Source organism: Protopterus annectens, chromosome 5.part1 (genome assembly GCF_019279795.1).
Source record: "Protopterus annectens isolate FY-2018-M chromosome 5.part1, PAN1.0, whole genome shotgun sequence".
In the NCBI taxonomy this organism is placed as follows: domain Eukaryota; kingdom Metazoa; phylum Chordata; order Ceratodontiformes; family Protopteridae; genus Protopterus; species Protopterus annectens.
In genome coordinates, this window is record NC_056736.1 from 351,876,965 (window position 1) to 351,897,128 (window position 20,164).

Here is a 20,164-nt window from a genome sequence, read left to right on the forward strand (position 1 = left end):
CTTCATTTACTATTGTCCATGAGCTTGCAACTGTGACTCACTTGTTGGAAACCTCTGCTGACATTACAGTCATATTCATCCAAATAAGTTTTCACGGCTTCACAATATGCTACCAACCTTGACTGTATATAATACCCCTGATAAAAGTCCTCTCCATTGTTAATGTCAAGATGCTTCACAAAGACATCTTCTCCATTATTATGTTAGCTTGTCTGACAATCACATAATATACATTTTCACTGTGCAGTCCATACTGTACCATGTCAATATGTGATTAGTATTCCTGCTACAACTGTCTTCCATTTATATGCCCTCATCTGCTGTATATTATGATGTTTCACCTGTCCTCATTCCCTTCGTTCATTCCCAAAAATTAGTCTGTGTGCCCCTATTCAATGTACACACTTCCTCTGTTTATTTTACATGGCAGTCCATGTACCTTTACAGATCATTTACACAACTTTAATACAGAATGCATAAAATGGGATCCCACAATACCCTGCACTGTTTACACTGTCCTGTACTATGCTTGGACCATATACATTGCTATATGGTAAACCCTGGTAATCATTTGTTCTCTAAGGTAAACAAATGTGCTCTCCGTGTTGCATTACATGATTTCCTGGCTGGCAACTCTATTGCCAGCCACAAAACCATGCTTATTTACATTTAAACATGGTGCACAGCATGAATATGTAATCACAGATGCTGCTTGCTACGCAAACACGTAAACCCATGTAGGCTTTGCGCAGAGTCTACATAGAGTTTATTGAATCCCACTGCATGAAGTGTAGTAAAATATGTACAAGAAATGTTTAAAGAAAAAAAGAAGGTACTGAAAAACACGGAAAGGAAAACATTAACAGAAAAGGAGAATAAGGAGTTGGGAAAGATTTCCTTATATGAGCTCGATAATGTATTTGTACTAGTAAATATAGATTCGGCTGCAGGACCAGATGGGATAGGGTATAAAATGTATACAAATTTAAGGGACTGAGGGGAGGGAATATATATATATATATATATATATATATATATATATATATATATATGTGTGTGTGTGTGTGTGTGTTTTAAAAGATTTTGATTGAATGGTTAAATGAAGATTTTATGTAAAAATAATTCTGTATTGGATTACGTAAATTCATATTGAAGAAGGAAGATAGAAGACAATTCAAAAACTGGAGACCTATAGTACTGAATAATAATGATTATAAGATCTTTATGAAAATAATAGAAAAGGGATTTTAAACTGAAATAGAAAATATTATAGAAGATAGAGTATATATATATATATATATATATATATATATATATATATATATATATATATATATATATATATATGGATCTATGACTTATGCATGAATGTGAAAGTCCCGAATCTATAATCACTGAACATATATTAACGAAAGCGCTTTCACCGAAAAAGCGCTTTCATTAATATATGTTTAAAAAAAAAAAGAAAGAAAGAAATCTACGTTTATGCACCTACCTGCACCCCCCACACCCCCCTAAATTACACTATGAAGGAGGTAGAGTATATAACACCTGAAGGGTTAAGAATTCTAGTTTTGTTACCATATGCAGATGGCATTATAATAATTGAAAAAACAAAATTTAGATAAAAGAAGTACTAATTTGCAGAAATCAGTGTCTAGAGATAATGGGGAGGGCATTAAATAAAAAGAAAAGTAAAGCTTTAGGTGATGTAGTAAAGATAAGATTATATATTTTACAGTGAATGAAACTTCTGCATCACACCCAATCAACAACTCAACATGGCTTCCAACCTAAATATAGCACTACCACAGCCCTAATATCCTTTCTTAACACAATTTCTCTAGCCAGAGATGACCCCAAACTTATCTATTGCCTATTCATAGACCTCTCAAAGGCTTTCTACACTGTCTCTCACTCTCTTCCACTGGAAAAACTGTCTCACCTTAACTTCTCCTCTGATACTGTTGCATGGTTCTCCAGCTACCTCACTGATAGGCTGCAATCAGTGAGATGGCACTCTGCACAAGCCCCTCCTCTCCCAGTAAAAAATGGGTGTTCCTCAAGGATCTATTCTTGGGCCACTACATTTTAATATCTTTACTAATCTGCTCTATACTTCTTGCCCTCAGTGTTCCCTTGTTCAATATGCAGATAACTACAGTCATCACCATTGCCAACTCTCCCTCTGAAGTCTTATCAGCTACTCAGACATTCTTTAACTCAGTTGAAACCTGGCTCTCCAATAACCAGCTCATCCTCAACCCTAAAAACCTAAACTGTTACTCTTTCTCCCAAAAATGTTACCCATATTAAATCCACCTTCTCCATACAGTCTCTTATTAACACTCTCATTGAAGGTGAATCCAGCACAAAACTCCTCAATGTCACCATCAACTATCAATTTAAATTTGATCTACATGTAAATAATTGTCTCAGAAAAAACAATCAGAAATTAGGGCTCCTGTACAGAAACAAGAAGTTTGTCACTGCTGAAGCCAAAATTAATCTCTCTCATGCTTACCTTCTACCCAGTCTAATGTAAAGCTCCCAAATTCTCATAAATCTTAACTCCTCACTACTGATCAAACTAGAGTCTACTTTGTAAGTAGCAAGATTCGCTGCTCAACAAACTTACAAATTACATCACTTTCTTTCTCTAAAACACCTAAACTGGCTCAAACTACCCCACCTGCTTCTCTTCTCTCAGCTTCAGATCATCCTCACTATCCTATTCCAGCCTTCCTACTGTCCGACTCTATCCTCCCTCATCTCCCACTATTCTCCTACTAGATCTTGCCAGAGTTCTACCCAAGACCTACTACATATCTATAAACCAAAGACCAAATCTGGGTGAAGTGTAAACTCCCACTAGAAATCAAGACCCTCACACATCCTAAACAATTTAAAACAGCCACCAAAGAGTATTTTAAATGCCACTGGACTTGCCACTGTACTCACCCTCGCTGAACATTCCCCCCATCCAAATGGCAATCAACCTTCTGCTCTCTACTTTTCCTCTCACAAGCTCACTCTATCCTTCCCTTAACTAGTCCCTCAACTGTCTTTTTAACCTAATCTGCTAATGCCTTTGAGTAGCATTCAATAGTAGATGTCCTGCCTAACTGCAACCTTCAATATGATCTGCATTGCATTATGTAACCTCATGTTAATATTTCTTATTCTCACAGGCCATATTACTAATATCTATGTTTTGTATTGCAAGAATTATGTATTTTCTGCTGTTTTAATTGCTTTTGTTATATGAGAGTTGTATAATACTTGAAGCTTTTCTCCCCGGGCCTCCTCTGAAAAAGGGCTCTTCGGCTCAGTCGGGCATACCTGGTCAACAAATGTAAAATAAATACAAATTTGGAAATAAATATTTAAGTAGCATTCAATGAAAAAAAAAAGAAGAAATAAAACAAACCTGTCTTTTCTGGAGAACATCTAAATTATTCAGAAAAAAAGGCTTATTTGGTAAATTCAGTACTGATGGGAAAATATCATACTTAGCAAGTGTACTTATGTTGACAAGAGTAGTTGAAAATTAATTATTGCAGATTATTGTTTTATTTATATGGGATTCTAGATGAAACTTAGTAAAAAAGAATTTGTATGTAAATACAGAAGGAGGGTTAAGGTTAATTAATGCACTGGTATATGCTGCTTCATTAAATTTGTACAAAGTGTTACAGTGGATAAATGAAAAAGATGAGCAATAAATAGAAAAAAATGTATAAATGTAAGTATGATAAATGTTGGGGTATAGTAAAGGAGAAAAAGAGTGAATAAATGAAGAAATAAAATGTTACCAAGAAAAATATTTTTGTGAAAAATAAAATTTGATGATATAGAAAAAGAAAGAAAAGTATGGTATAAACATGTAATGATAAAACAGTACTATATAAAACAATGGGAAAATATAACACATGAAAAAAATAAAGCTATAAAAATAAGAAGCAAATGGTTTAATCAGAATGTCGAATGTCATTTTTTTGTGGATAGTGGTAATAGATAAATTACTACTATAAGGAAACATGCCATATAAAAAGAAAAAATATAGAAAATCTTTACATTGTCAAATAGAAACTACTGAACATTTATTTTTGAAATGTAAAAGAATAAAAAGTTATGGGAAAACTATGTAAATGAGATTTTTTTTTTAAGTGGATAAAATAAACATGGATATGATTAAATATTGATATTGCAAGAATAGATTAAAGAATCTGTTAAAAGGATAGATAAAAAGTTATTTTATGTGTTATGTGTTATACGGGATGAAATAATAAATGAAATTATTTTTAATGGTAAATGGATTGTAGCAATAATATTAGTAAAATCAGATGATGGTTATGGAAAAAGAAGTGGAGGTCTAATAGGGATGAAAATATAATATGACTGTAAGGAAAATTATGAATATGTGTAAATATATTTGTATATCTCTATATTTGTAAATATTTGTAAATATGCAAATATGCTGTAAATAACTCTTTTCAAAAATTGCCATGAGATCTTTTATATCCATCTGAGTTACCATCAACTCAGGCTGATGGAACCTCAGTTTAATGCCTCATCCTAATGGCAAAGAGTCCTGATAGGCATGTATTAAATAGTCATCAACCTGAACACCATGAATTAAACAGACAGCATTAAGCTGCCATTCCTAAGCACAATATAATTACCAGCCCAGGGATCTTTGTATTATTGTATTTGATTCCAAGTCAATGTATCCCATTTATGTTCCAATTCATCTTGTTGGGAGCATTCCAGGCAGGCAAAATTAATTGTAAAGGTATAATTGTAGATCTTTATCCTGATCAACTTCCAGAATGCAAATAAGTTATGTCACCTTTGGTCTGTCTATTTTCCAAGTCATCTATTTTGCTATGTAGCTGTGCTATTTCAGATTCTAAATTAATGATCTTTTGCTGTTATTGTGTAATTGTTTGAGCCTTTGCTTGGATGTAAGGTTGCATTTGCTGTACATCAACATGTAATTGTATGATGGTCTTCTGCTGCAGACCCTTAGTTTCAATTGAGATCATTTGGAGTAGAGCCTTATCTTAGCCAGCATTTGTCTTTCAGAAGCTTTCAGAGGCTTGTTTAACTGTTTCTGCAAAAGCTATAAGGGATGAGTCAATTACCATCCATTTTTGCCCTTGGTGCACTTGTGAAAAAACTTCATAGTGAGAGCATGAGAGCTAAATAAAGTTAGTCTCCCATGAGAGGCTGCTAGCTTTACCCCTTGATATGAATCAGTTTACTCAAAAACTTTCCAGCTGAATTAGTTGTATTATACAGACGTCCATACCTTTTATTTCTTAGCCATTTTTGGTATTAAACTCTCATTGTATCTAGCTAACATAGACAAACGTTCTAGTCCCATTCTTGTTAAAAAGATACATAATTCACTATATAATTGAGTGCCCTTGTCTGTACAATTAGGAAATATATACAGTCTAAGTCCTTTGATAAATTTCTGAACCCTGACGAATTATTCAAAACAATAAGTTGCTCTACAGCAGGGGCCTGTATTTAAAGATTTTTCTTTTCCAAAGTATTTAGTAAATTTAATATATTCAGACTGTGTTTAGACACATTTACCTTAAATGTGTTATTATCCTCTTCAATGCAAGTAAATTGATTAACATGTCTCTTAACTCATTCAGTCTTGAGTAGAATGAGGCTAGTTTGCCTCCTTGCTTCCTGAAGTCGTCTGAGTTAGGAAACCCCTTGCTTCCTGAGAGTTTTTTTCTTACATCTCCCATTGAAAATGTATATGATTTGATATACATTATAAATGATGGAAGTTATGAAACAAAAAAGTAAAGTGCAAAAGCTCTTTGTTAGACAATGAGCTATACACTGGTGTTGGTATCAAAGCCATAACTTATGATGCTGATTTTATTTTGCACATTTATGAAAAAAATGGTATTCTACTTACCAAAAATTGTTAATGATGTGGTCAGGCAAAGAGCAGGCATGCAATATAGACCCAAGTTATCAGTAGTAGACTAATTCGTATTCACACAATTTTGTCGATCAAGTATGACAAAAGCAGATAGTGAGCTACTGTTTGTGATACAGAAGTTGTTGTGTCTTTCGGCTTTTCCTGGTTAGGGGTCGCCACAGCAGAACTCTGGTCCGCTAATGATTGGCAGTTGATTTTTAAGTGCCGAGTTGCCAGCCCTGATGCACAACCTTCAATGGAGGTACACCCATTCACACATGTCTCCACGCAGAAGACGCTCTAGCTGAGAGTCAAACCGGACAGTGTCTTACTGTGAGGCGACAACGCTACCACAGCACCACCACCACGGTTGTGATTACCAAAGAATATTTTGAAAATTCTGCAAATATTTTCATGATATTTCAGAACAACAATATTAATCTCCAGTAACATGCATGCCTGATAACATGTATCTGCAAAAAAATATATATATGCCTTAATACTGCTGTATATGATGGCACTGTCTATTCACTTGTAGATAACAGTATTGCTGCAGCTATGAAAATATTACTAATATTTATAGCTACTTTACAAACATTGATATGCCAGCCACCATTTTAATGTCATTTTTACTAATACTCATTGTTTCACGCTCGAGGTGAATTTCTTGGAGTTCATATCTTGAACTCATAAGTAGGTTATGAGTGGTGCCTCACTCATAATCCTCTATATAATTATTATTACTATTATTATTATTATTATGAAATCTTCCAGATCTTATTATGAGCTCAACTTAGTCTCAAAAACCTGAAAATAGTTACTAGGTATCATTTTAATTACACTAGAAAGCTGAAAGAAAAATGTGAAACTATCAAATAATGAAGTCATCATCTAGCCACTTGAAATGCTCATCCATCTACCTACTTAACTGAACAGACTTCTGGAAACTTCAACAAGGTGTCTTTAATCCTCTGTCTGTATTCCTCTGTGGGAGGGTGGTGTCTCCCAGGTCTTGTATCTAAACTGATTTTATGTTGTCTAATTCCTCTGCTTCAGTGCTATAGAGTCAATAATATTAACAAGATACATGCTGCCTCAGATAAAGTAAAAAAGAAAATAAAAAAAGTCAAGCTGCATTGTACCAGAGAGCACATCTGAATCACTATCAATCATGTTAAACAAAAAAGTTTTGGACATACACCCTAACCTATTACAATAAGCCATAAAGGTACTAATTCACAAGGGAGTGGTCATATCAGACACAAAGTATTTTATAACCAAGAGTCTGAAGAGTATCCAATGTAAAATAATGGAGACAGTTGCAATGGGCCTTATCAAGAATGACACAAATTACTTTTTTTCTGTTACATATAGGACTGTATAGGTTTGTTAAGAATAGATCTTACCTTATGAGCATTTTAGAATTACCCAAAGAGGTTGTAGAAGTACTTGTTGAATGACGGGAAGTGCATACTACTTATCTTGACCTACCCAAGGCTTTAGGCACTATTCCATATAATGGAATAAGTGACAAATTAAAAGCATTAAATGTTGACCTGCATGTAATTCAGTTAGTAAAACAGTTAAGTAACAGGATTTAACAAGTCAGGATATGGGGCTAACCTTTCCATTCAAGCAGATTTGCCAATGTTAATTTAAATCAACACTGTTCTAATTATGTTACATTAATGTCACCCTCTTACTAACAGACACCAACTTAAATAATAAGTTTTGATAAAAAGTTGTAAAGAAAACATGATAAAAAGCTGCTCACTGAAAGTGCACTTGAATGAGTGCAGGATATTTATTCCAGCAGGGGTTACCAGTGGTTTACTATAGGACTCTATAGTTTAAGAAACTTCTTTTTTGGGATTTTCTTCTTCGATATAAAGGTCAGAAATAGGCTATAGATAACCAGATGTGCCGATAATTGCAAAGTAGGTAACAAAATTACTTCAATAAAGGTATCAAAGCTCTCCAAGATAGTCTATAAAAATGCATACCTGCTGAGGAAAGACCACCACTCATGCTTAAAAGAGTACTTATAAATTAAATAGTTGTCAAAGCAAACTCTTTGAAATGTGTTTTAATCATTGACATGCTTTAATGTGGTCAGTTTGTCTATTATTATTAATATACATATATATTCAGCTGTATACAGTACCTATTTAATATACTTTCAGAGGACCTCTGTGAAGGTAGTTGTTTTACATAAAAGAGTAGAACTCACTTTCTCTGTTTAATATGGTAAAAATGTGTCCAGAGAAGCAACTTTTAAATATAATATAGTGATTCATTCATTAGGTTTTATCATCACATGATATGTGCTCTATTATACTAAAGAGATAGTGTGAATGGTGTGCTAGACTCTACTGAGCTTTATATTATTTGGTGACAGAAGTGCTATATCTTTGCAATAAAGTTGCCTTACCCATTTCTATACACCAACTTCTCTAATACTCAGCAGTCCCATATTTATAACTGTTCTATTTTTCTATAATAAGTATTCCCAATCCATACTGAACCTTACTGGGCCTGCTTTACATATTTATGCTTTTGTCTGCCAAATCTTCAGTAAAGATGTCAAAGCTCTCCAAGATTGTCTACAAAAAATGCACACCTGCTAAGGTTAGATCACTACATAGGCCGAAATGAGTACTTTTATATTAAATAGTTATAAACAAAATGTTTGAACTTTAAATCTTTAAGGTTAGTAAATGGGGCATCATGATTCTTGACAAAAGAACATGAATTCTGATTACTAAACAAAATGACAGCATCATTAAAGATTTAGGGTTAACAGTAGACAGCATTTTATACTATGACCTGTAAAAATCTACCCATGTCAGGAAATAAGCTTACCATGTAGCCCATCTTATTCTAAGCAACACGTCTCATGACACCACTGAGTTCCCTGTGCCATTTCATGTGTCAGTGATCTGACCATTACTGAATGCAGTGCCACATTGTGCAGCTTTTAAATAAGCCACCAGAAGGTCCTTGAAAATGTATGGCTGTTTACTATAAAAGTCATAGAGATAGAAAACTTGAACTATTTAGTATACATTAGTAAATTCATAACTTCTGCCTTGTTTAGGCAGTACTTGATCTGGTTCTCTTTGAAAGTTTTATACCTAGAACATACCAATGGGAGAGGATATGCCAAACAGGGAACCTAATATTTAAAGTTAATACCAGTAAAGAGGGAAAAAACATGACAGCAATATAAAAGAAAGCCTGATAGATTTGCGATTGCCTCACACAACAGCAATCACAAATCCTCAGAAATACTTGAAAGTGAAGCACTTTCAAAATTAAGATATCCCACACAAAACCTTTTCTACAGGGGCAATCACTATTGCACCTCCATGTGTGAGCCTGTGCTGCCATATCCCTGCTAGATAAATATATTATTGACTCTGAGGACACCTCTCAACCTCTTAGTTCAAGAATTCTGGGGAAAGCCAAAAATAATGGGGGGACAAAGGCCCAAAATCAGGGACTGATTTTAATTATGGATCTTATTTACTTAGAAAGTTGATAGAATAAAGGTTTTGCATAACCATGCATTTTTTGAAGGACATAAAGTCTGAAACTCAAATATCTGCCATTATTTAGTGACTTCAGTTCTCAATGATTTGCCAGAAAGCCACACATTTTATGAGGAACAGACCAAAAATATGAGGCAGAAATCTGGACAGTCTGTGAAATTCAAGACATTTAAGAGGTATGACTCTAAGATAGTGCTGTCTTGAAAAAATGAAAATTCCTAAGATAATAATCTTGATCTTAAGTGCAGTATTCCTAGAACTGCATACTAGAGATTGCATACTAGAGATTGACACTAACACAATCAATCATTAGTGAGGGGATGTTAAACCTGGCTCCAAAAGCAATGCCTTTCAACTTTATGGAATAAACTTCCCCTACAGTTAGAAGACGATAGTTATTAACATCTTTCAAAAATAACCTTGCTATGTACATCATAAACAGAGCATATCAAAATGAAGTTACAGCAGTCATATGTGACAATTAATCCTATGGATCAATGAGCTAAATTGTGGTTGAAGAATAAAGTTCTTAATGTGTGGAAATTGGAAACCGTTAGATGTGATTCTTCTTAGTTTACTTTCAAAAGGGTTGGAGCAAACAGAACCTGGAAACTGGAAATGTTTCAGTTCACATGGGCTGTAAGCAAAACTGTGGGATCACTGCTGAAATATAGAAATTCATTAAGCATAGAACACAAAGCATGATGAATACACGAGAGAGGCTTTCCAAATATATGTAATGAATTTATTTTTATTGGGTATCTAAGGTATTATTTATATCATAAATGGTGGTAACCATGGCCTATGTAAACCTTACCAAGCTATTTAACAGAGTATCCCATGATGCATTAGAGAACAGATTGGACTTATAGTGGGTCATAGGGTAGTTAGAAAGGGAAATCACTGGCTAGAAAATAGGATGTAGAGAGTCACAGTTGATGATGTCTTTTTAAATGAAAGAATGTTCAAATAATGAGGAAACAAAAATCTTTAGAATTGCTGAAAAATATCATCATCATCATCAACAACTCTCTTTTTTACATGGGTCAGATTATTGTGCCAACTGTCACTTTCCTTATTATTCTCCTTCCTCCTGCCGTAGTCCTGCCAAGCGATCACAGGTGCTCTCTCATTCAATCCATCCATCTCTTCAGTGAGCATTGTCATCTCCTCTTGTCACCTTCCTGTCTCTTCCAAATGTACTTTACCATGTTATTCTGCTTTCCTGTACATATCTCAGGGATTGTCCCTCCTCTGGAATAGGCTTTCTATTCATGTGAAGAAGAGCCCTTCCCTTAGGATCTTCAAGTGCAGTCTTTCCCCTAGGGGTAGATGGTTGGGTAAAATCTGGGTAAAACTGGTTAGGTTTGTCAGGGCTCTTGGGCTGTTTGCATAGTAATCTCCTATGAACTTATGAACCTATGACTGAATTACTGTAATCTGTTCTCTTTGATCTTTTCTACAATTGAGGCCACTTTGGCTTCTGCTCTAATATCCTCAATTATTCATCTGTCTCATGCCATGCATCTTACTACCTATATCAGGCATTTCATCTCCATCAACTTAAGCTGCTTCAGCTGCTCAGCCTTCACTTCTTCTGTACCACACCAACTTTCTAGTCATGCCACTGTTTTACACTCTTTACAATGCAGCTTCCTTTTCTTCCCCTGCCTTCCTTTTTCATTTCTGTAATGTTCCCATCCCTTACTCTAGTTCCAAACTGCCTCTGCCATCCATACATCATCTCTAGAACTATCACATCCAAGGACCTACTGCTTGAACACATTAAAGCTGATAGATGCTCTGCTACAGACAACCTTCACCCATGGTTTATTTTTCATTGCAGATACGTCATCATAACCACATTGAGATACATCTACAACCTATGCATTACACTTACTGTTATATGTAATATGTGGAAAATGACATTGTAAAACCTCTTCCTGCCCCAGTCCCTCAAATCCCACAGACTGCTGTCACATTTCTATTCTCTCTGCCTTAGGAAAGTGTCTGGAAATTTTACTATACTTGCAATTGATGCAATACATCATCCAGTACCACCTTTTCTCTCAAAAACAGCATGTTTTTGGTCATGGCACAGTATATCCAGCTATCTGGATACTCACTGACAACAGTCTTCTTGGAATGAACAAAACCCTAATTAAACAAACCATTTTTATTTATCATAACAGAGCTTTTGGTCTTGTAGATCACTCTATTCTATTCTCCTAGACCATCTCACTGAAATATGCATTAACAATGACACACTGCACTTGTTGAGAAACCACTGCTCATACCACCACTTCTCAGTAAATTTCAACTCATCAGCCTTTCCATCAGTACTTTGCAGAAAGTTGCCCCAAAGATCTATTCTGGCACCTCTTCTTTTTATCATCTACATTAACAAACTCCCTTTTGCCTTACCCATCTTCCTCTTCTACATTATGCTGATGGCATGGTCTGACTCAACTCCAGCCATATGCTCTTCTCTTGAACTTGAACTTCAGCCTGATTTTCATGCCCTTATTCAATGGGCCAGTGATAAACAAATCATTGCTTAACTCCTCTAAAAAGCAATGTGTTTTGGTTCTAGGCAAAAGCACACTTTTGTCTCTAGACTTCCATAAATCATTGATCATCTGAATAAAACTACTTAAAACCTCATTTCATTCACATACCTGGGGATTTGGTCGGGCTATTTCCTAGATTTCCATCTTCAGCTGGACTACACTCATAGAATAATCAACTCTCTCCTATTCTGAGCTAAAGGAATACCCACACTTTTCTTTCCGGACCCTGAAGGAATGCACTAGGTAAATGTATCCTACTGGCTCAACTAGACTATGGCCTCCTTTTCATAGCTGAAGACTCTAAAACAAATGTATCTACCATTTAAACCATCTCAAATGTCATTTGCAGGTTTATCACTTTCTCTTCCCACGAAATGAACACCACTGCAAGACCCCTGAAAAGCAAACTCCCCATCTGTGAAACAAGGTGCTAACTTTCTAGTTGCCTCTCAGCTGTTTAAACTTAATCAATAATGAGACATTCTCCCCAGCCTCCAAACTATTCCAGAGGTGCACCAACATGCAACTTTAGAAATCTTAACCACCCAGGTTCTCTCCTCCAACCCCCCACCCCCACCACAAACTAATCTTCAGTGCATAGACCATGCTTTCAAAATCCTTGGTCCTAAACTGCGGAATGTCATCCTTTTCTAAAACATCATTCCTCGTATCCCATTTTGCAATCAGAACTAAAAACGCATTACTGTCTCTCTATATCTGGTCATACAACTTAACCTCTTCTTACCCAACTTCCATCTACATAGCTTGCTCTGACCCTTCTTTACTTTGTGATTCTTTCAATGTGCCAGCTCAGATATTAAATTGGCATATAGTTAATGTATATATTGTGTTTTGTCAATTTTTATATAATATCAGGCATCTGCTGTCTCTGTTCTTTCAAGCCAACTCAGATATTCATTTTGTACATAATAGAAGCACATACTGCATTTTGTCTTTCACTTTGTATATCATGTCATGTGTCTATTGTGTTTACCTGTAGACTGAGACTGAAATAGGTCCAATGGAATCTGTTTCAGAATCTGTCTGTAATGCCACAATGTCTGCATACAGGAGCTTTGCTAATCTGCTCCCTCTGATCAATTTGCTAATGTTGTCCATCACTAGTATGAATAGCAGTGGGCTCAGATCTGAACCCTGATGCATACCCACTCCTATCCTAGAGAAACCCATCTATAAGTAGGAACACTGTTTATACCTGTATCTTTATGTCCTTGTACACAGCCTGCACTAATTCTTCCAATGTTTCTGGGACTTTGAACCATCGTAGTACTGCCCAAATCAGCTTTCTTGAGACCTTGCCACATGCTTAAAAAAGATGAAAATGAGCTACATCTATTTAGAGAAATTAATTAAACTTTAGCAGAAAGAAGTTCATAAAAAAGTGAAAAATGATACATCTTGGAGAAGAAAGTCAGGAAAGAAGTACACAATTTGGGGGATAGGCAGTAACAGATATGGAGCAGAAAATGTTCCTGAGGAAAACTCAAATTAGATTATTGAGTGGTAAACAGCCAATGTGACAAAGCAGCAAAGTTGGTGGAATACCTGGATGAGGCATCAGCAGTAGAAAATGAGAGTGTTTTATTTCCAATTAATTAATTTGGTAAGAGCACATCTGTAGCACTATGTACATTTTTGACTACTACAGCAGTATAACTGCAAAAGAGAGAGAGAGAGAGAGAGAGAGAGACTGAAGTGGTAGCTTTAAAAAGGAACAGAAAAGGATCATGATCAGTGTGGTAAGTAGTATAAAGAATTACTAAAAATCTTATAATATATAGTCTTAAGGACATGGATGGAGGCATGACAGCACATTTTCAGTACTTGCAGTGAAAGAACAGATACCATACATGTGAAATAAAGCTAAGTGATACATGAGACTCAGTGGACATGGTTTCGGGATACATAAAAGGTATAAAAGGTGAATGTTGTAAAGTAATGGATAAGTTGGATCAATAGAGGAGCAGATATGTAAATAGAAATAATGCAGGGTGAGGGCAACTTTTTGATGCATGTATAACTGAACAGAGTTATGTAATGTGAGGGTTATCATATTCTGTTATGTTAGAAGCATATACAGTAATCCCTTTAAAAAGGAATTTGATTTAGCTAGGATCTGAATTTTGCGTGAAAGTTGATTTCTTTTAGTTTTGTAGATTTCCAAAAAAATGATTTCTTGAAAGTCTCTAAAGGAGCACTTTCAAAATCCATGCAAAAATGCTTATGAAATGACTTAAAGACTAAGGCCATTAAAGTTACAAACACACACACACACACACACAAACACACACTCACACACACACACACACACACACACACACACACACACACACACACACACACACACACACACATACACACTTTTATACTGAACTCTATACTTTATGGAACTCTTATAAAAATTCAATATCTGTTATTGCGGAATATCAGCCTAGAAGAGAAAAGAACAGAAATTATTTATTTATGACTTACAGTAAGCAGTATTAGACAATACACACAGGACACACCTTCCATGCAACTGCTTCTGCTAGGTAAAATTGAAGACAGACGGATCAGCCAAATAACCCTAAAGCAGTCAGGAGTTTGACAAAAGCTGATAGCTAGTAATACAGACGGCTGGTAATTTTTTTTGTTCTAAGTCAAAACTACAGCAATCATAGGAAGGCCAAAGATATATTGGTGCAATATCAGAACTGGTGTGTGTGTGTGTGTGTGTGTGTGTGTGTGTGTGTGTGTGTGTGTGTGTGTGTGTGTGTGTGTGTAGACCTGCACATGCACATATACCATTGTGTCTATCTGTTTTTAATAATTTGGCAGATTGTGAGGTCCCTTGATAGACAGCCTTAGAAATTAATCTTGGAATTTTACAAACATTTGGTGCATACTCAACAACGTTGATGTGTGGTGGGAAATGCGTATCTCACATTTATAAAGATACAGAAAGGAAATTCTTGAAGCATTTTACCATATATTTGTGCTTTTTCTTTTATGCTATAGTACATTGTGAGATAATCAGATATATTGGAAAAGAGTAAGTAGATGCACAAAAAAAAGTAAAATTCATATGACATTGCTGCTGTTTTGAAAGACATGGAAATGCTCATATAGGGATGAACATTGAAGAGACGATAAATCAACAAGCAAATGAGAGTAATATTGTTGAAAATTAATTAATTCTCAAGTCTTGGTCAGCACCGTCATGAGGTGGACCCTGTTTTTCACAAAATCTCACCAAGATGAAACTGATATATAAAGTTTGTTTTAAATAGCATAGACCATGGACAGAAGTAGGTTAAAAAAATAAATAAAAAAATAAAAAAGTTAGCTGGGTGCACAATACCCAGGATAAACAAGTGCCCAATCCTGGTAGGCCACTGGTGCCAGGACTAGAAATAAGGACATTGTAGAATCCTCAAGGCACAGAAACATTCCTACAATACAGTTAGGCTATAAACAGGGGCAGAATGGCTCCACTGTTATAGAAGGAAGTAGTAGTCCACAAAAGTCATCAAAAAAAATCATAAAGACAATGGAGTAGACTATTGGGTTTACTGAGGATAAGAAAGAAATATCTACTATTATGCAAGAAGCCCAGAATTTCCAGACAGAACATATGTAAAAAGATTAAGAGAGAAATTACAGGAAAGAAAAATACTTGCACAAGAAAAACTGTCAGAAGCTTCAAATAAAAATGTGTGTTCATTAATAAAATATATTTATTAAAAACATTATATAGACCAAAAAACCCTGGGCTGCCTGGAATAAGAAGTGAATGTGGAAGTGTGAAAATATAAAGAACAAAATATAGAGATTTCGAAAGGTATAGAAGAGAAATATGGACATAGGCAAGAAAGAGAGAGAGGTATGATATGATGCAATATTTATGCAAAGGAGAATGCCAAATTAATCAAAATACGAAAAAGCAGTCCCAATTTTATCTGAAGAGAAATATAGGCAAAGACATTCAGATAGGAGAATTTCACAACACAAAAAATAAGATCACAACAAGAGAACGTAGAACAGAAGATTAGTAAAGCAGAAGTTAAAAACTATAAGTTGGAATTATGGAATACCTGCAAAGTGAAGTATTTAATTTAGAAAGTCTAACACAGGTTATATCACAGCATGATGGAACAACGAGTCTCCCAAGTTAGGAGAAGCAGGAGACATCTGAAGAAGAAATATGGACATGGGAAACAGAAAGAAATTTAATATGGTGCAATATTGATGCAAAGGATAAAGCAAAACTAATCAATGCAAAAAGTGCAGCACTAAAGATATTTGAAGAGAAATACAGGCAAAGGCAGCTGGATATGAAACATTTTACAATACAAAAAGTAAGAAAACAAAGAGGAAAAGTAGAATATTGGATTAGTAATGGAGAAGTTAAAGAAATAGAAACTTAGGTTATGGATTACCTGCAAAGTGAAGGATTTAGTGTAGAAAATCTAACCATGATAACATCACAGCAGGATAGAGGAATGAATCCCCAAATTAAGGAGAAATCAGTGGCGCAGGAAATAGCTGATCAGTTGTCATATGAAGATATTTCGGAGCCTTCAATAGGAAACCAATACAAAAGTTCAGTTGGAGTTGCACAGCAAGGGAAGGAACAGGAAGCTAGGCCGGTGAGTTCCCATTTGAAAGAGCAATGGATGACATGGGATGAAACTGAAGAGAATGTGGCACAGGAAGATGCCCTGGATCTTTCTGTAGAACACCCACAGGAAATGGAGAACAAAGGATGTGCCCTCAGTTTAAAAGAAAATTATCTAAGAGAAGAGTTACTTGATTTAATAGAGGTGGACAGACATATTAAGACCAATGAAAGAAACAGACTACAGAAAGTCAATAAAACCCAAAAAGTTAGAAGTTTGATAAGACAAGTGAACACAATAATTAGGAATGTGCATAGAATTCATAAGATTTAGCAGAAGGAAACAGGATATGTTATTGTGCAGCTAAATTAATAACAGATAAAATATTACAACAAAAGATAAACGCAGTAAAGGAAAGGAAGGGGAGAAATAAAATGCCATCATGGAAGCATCGAACAGAGAAAACTATAAATCAATTAAGACAAGAAGTGTCACTGCTAGAAGTGTATAGAAGAGGGAACAGATCAACAAAAATCCTCAGAAAGATAAATGTGATAAAAGCAATGCACAGTATCAGAACAGATCAGTATCTACCATGCACTACTGCAAATAATACATTAAAAATATCAGCACAGGCAGAAAAACTTAGAAGATATGCAAAGAAATATAAAGGACAAGTACAAAATATGCAATTTATTGGTGTCCTAAAAAAGTTTTATAGAGAATTGAGAAACAAGGAAAAAGGGATTGAAACACCACCAAAAAAGGAAGAAAATATACATTTTGGAGAAATATCTATGAACATCATGTGGAACACCAAGATGCTAAATGACTAGAGGAAGTAAAAGAAAGAAAGAATAAGAGATTAAAATGTGTAGGATATGAAATGGGATGAAGTAATGGCCAGAGAGATTGAAACAAAGTTAAGAAAGGCTACTATCTGGAAAACCCCAGGCCCAGATGCAGTACCTAACTTCTGGCTAACATCTTTACATGAAGATTTAGCCATGAGTAAGAACTATTTATATGCACACCCCAAACAGACACCAACCTGGTTAACAACCATAAAAGCAATACTCCTGCTTAAGAGTGAACCGGCAAGCAATCCTAAAAACTATAGACAAATAACCTGCCTTCCAACGGTGTATAAATTATACACTGGAATTGATGCTGACAGAGTTTAGAGACATTTAGAAGAAAACTCAATCAAGGCAATAGAGCAAAAGGGTAATAAAAGAAAGTCATATGGAAAAAAGGATCATTTGTTGTTAAGTAAAGTCATACTAGAGAACTGTAAAAAGGGGAAGAATATAAGTATGGCTTGGATAGACTACAAAAAAAAAAAACATTTGACAGTATCCCACATTCATGGATAAAAGAGTGCTTAAAATGAGTAAGATACACCCTACACTGATCGATTACATTACAGCAACCATGAAACAGTGGCAAACCACTTTGCAGCTAAGCCATGATAAAAGACAAATTATGATTCCAAGGATAAACATTCAAAGGGGGATATTCCAGGCTTGACTCTTTGTTATCACTGCTGTTTAGTCTTGCCCTTAACCATTAAGCTGTCTACTTAACTGATTAGGTCATGGGTGCAATTTGGCTCCCAGAAAACAACAAAGTGTAAAGACTTCTCATCTTCATTTTGTGGGTGATTTAAAACTGTATATTTCATCAGATAAGGAACTGAAAGCACAACTGTAAGTGGTCAAACCTTTTTCAGATGATATTAATGTCATTTGGTCTTGATAAATGTGCAAAAGCAACCTTGAAAGCAGGAAATCTGCAGCACCAAGAAAGCATTAGTTTGGGACAGGAATGTGATATAAAGGAATATGAGCAACAGGGAGTGAATACATTTTGGGAATTGATAAAGGATCAACAATAAAACATGAGCAGATGTGAATAAAACTTAGTAATGAATATTTTAGAAGACTAAAAGTAATACTGAAAACAGCATTGACACTTAGGAACAAAGTCCAAGCTATAAACCGGTTAGTTCTTCCTGTCCTAACTTACAGTTTTGGAGTCACTGACTGGCCCCAAAAGATGTTGGATCAGTTGGACAGGCAAACAAGAAGGATGCTTCATGTTTACCAAATGATTTATAAAAATAAAGACTATATATTCCCTGTTTGAAGGAGGTATGGGACTCCTCGAAATTGATTACATGTAGAGATCTGCAATCATAGGACTGGATACATATCTACTGACCTCACAAGACTCAAATGAAATGAAAGTTTTAAAACATGAGGAGAATAATTCTAATGACTTTCCTGCTTAGTTTAGCAAAAGCATATTGATGTTCAGTGGGAATGGAAATCAAACCAGAAGTATATAAAAATCAGGCAGCAACTGAATGTGCCAACAGCTCTGTCCAGTTGGACCTCCCTGGTAAACAAATGTAAAATAAAAAATAAATAAATAAAGGAAAGACTATAAGGTGAGGGATCAGATGAGAAGGCAAGAAATGTGGAAAATGCATAAATACAGTTGCACGTATAGAAAACTCTTGGAACAACCTCATTTTGATCAGGATCAAATACAGGAATGGTTAAGGAGAGGTGAATTTAAATCAGAAGACAGAAGGTTAATACTGGCATCCTAAGACAGTGGACCACATACATGTTGGTTTACAGAGTCCACTGAACGTATGGGAGAAACAGAAAAAATGTATTTTTTTTTTAAACAGAACTGGAAACAGTTGCACATCTTATTGGTGGCTGTGATGTACTAATGGTAGAACGATTGTATACTGAAAGACATAATAATGTGGCAAGACTGTTGCATTGGGGATTGTGCAAACAGTATAATACTGAAGCAGATGAAAAGCACTGGAAACATGAGACACAAAGCATTATAGAAAATGAAGTTTCTATCACATGGGATCATCTTTAATTATGCTCTGACTTAAGAAAGGGGTTCATTCCCATCAGGGTATTAGAAACCCAAAAGACTTGCTGAAATTAAAAAAGGAGAATCTGAAGTTGAACTTTGTTTTGAATTGATGTAAGTACACTGTTGTTGGGTGTAGATCAGAGTGTCAAGTGTATGTGCTTGTATCTTTAAGAAGCATGCAAGGCTGTACGTGCACGTATATAACCCGCACATGTGCACAACTTTAGTAGCATTTTGAAGGAGCAGCTAGGGAGTGAGCATGCATGATCATAGTCATTAATTGTATATAAGTTACAGTCTATAGTCAACAATAGTAATGTGTTTGTATATAATAAAGCTGGTTGAACAGAACCCATGAAGATTCGCTTATTCATGTCCTAACATGAAAGTGACATGGTGTCAGAATCGAGATGGAAGAGAGAATAATATTCTGAGCCATGAGATGTAAAGATGACAGCAAAGGTAAAACTGACAGAAAAGAGCATAAACATAACCAGAAAGAATCAAAGGTAATAAGAAATAAAACAAATTATTTACTTGATGCGAATAAAACGGAATTACTAG